Here is a 1,700-nt window from a genome sequence, read left to right as displayed (position 1 = left end):
AAAACGAAGATAATAATAATAATAATAATAATAATAATAATAATAATAATAATAATAATAATAATAAATAAATAAATAAATAAATAATAAATGAAAACAAAAATGTGTACAATTTTTTATTTCACTTTACCATAAAAAGAAAAATACAAATCTTATAAGAGAAAAAGTTATTGAAGCATAATTCTACACAGAAAATGATATGAAATTATTCATGATGTTGACCGGTAAATTGAGAAAGAAAAAATGAGTTGTGTTTGAGTGGGTTATAAGTATGGTCCATGTGATAAAGTCTAAGAAAAAAAACTATAAATCAATTCATTTTAAAAAAATCAATCATTAAACGATTGGTCCAACTAAATCATGTTGTATCGGTCTACAAATATATTTAATTTTAAGTCAGAATTAGCATTACCAAGAGTTAAATCCTAAAATGGTCCCTGAGATTGGCGTTTTGCACTAAAATCATCTCTGAGATTCTAATTGCACCAATTACGTTTCTGAGATTGAAAAAAATGCACCATAATAGTCCTCGACCCGTTTTTCATTAACGACGTGATGACATGACATGATGACGTGGACTGTAAGTGACACGTGTCACTTCATGATTTGGCCACGTGTAATGGTAGGGTGACGTGGTGACCAGTGACACGTGGCATGCTGACGTGGATAGTTGTGCCACGTGTCACAATGTTATTTGGCCACGTGTCCGCTTGTGCCACGTGTCGCAACAGTATTCGTCCACGTGTCATTCATTATGCCATCGTTGTATATGCACCAAATTAGTCACTCACTTTGCATTAAGTGACTCATTTTAGTCCCTGAAATTGAATGTCGTGCACCATACTAGTCCCTTCACCAATTTTTTCTCATTTTTTCTATAAATTCAAAATTCTCAATATTTTTGAATACATTAATTTCAATTCTATTTTTTCACACGTTCTTCAAATAAAAATGTTTTTATAAAATATTTTTTCTCTTGCGAATACCCTAATCGCCTTGGAGTTGACATGAAGGCTTTTCAAGCACCTTCACTACCATCTCCGACCTCTTTCAGTACTTTTATAAAATATTTTTTTTCTTGCGGATACCTCTAATAGCCGCCGTCTTGGAGTTGACGTGAAGGCATTTCAAGCTTCCCTCATTACCATCTCCGACCTCTTTCGTCTAGACTGCAGAGGTCAAAGGTGGTAGTGAGGGTGGTTGAAGTGCCTTCAATCTAGCTCATTTATACATAACGAAAACGTGTATTTCATAAGAAAAAAATGTTTATTTTAATTATTAATTTCTTGTTAAAAACACATGTTTTTTTATGAAAAAAATATGTCTAATCAATCATATAATTATTTTTTTATAATAACATACTTATATATTACAAAATTTACCAATGTTAAATTATTAAAAAAATTATATAATTAAAACTAAAATCTTAAAATTTTTTATAAAAGCACTTGTATTTAAACGATATATGAAAAAAATATAATTGAAATTAGTGTATCCAAGATATTAAAATTTTAAATTTAAAAAAAATGAGAAAAAATTAGTGAATGGACTAGTTTGGTGCACGACATTCAATTTCAGGGACTAAAATGAGTCACTTAATGCAAAGTGAGGGACTAATTTGGTGCATATACAACGATGGCATAATGGATGACACGTGGACGAATACTGTTGCGACACGTGGCACAACCGGACACGTGGCC

Source organism: Arachis ipaensis, chromosome B06 (genome assembly GCF_000816755.2).
Source record: "Arachis ipaensis cultivar K30076 chromosome B06, Araip1.1, whole genome shotgun sequence".
Classification (NCBI taxonomy): domain Eukaryota; kingdom Viridiplantae; phylum Streptophyta; class Magnoliopsida; order Fabales; family Fabaceae; genus Arachis; species Arachis ipaensis.
This window is presented reverse-complemented; position numbering follows the sequence as displayed.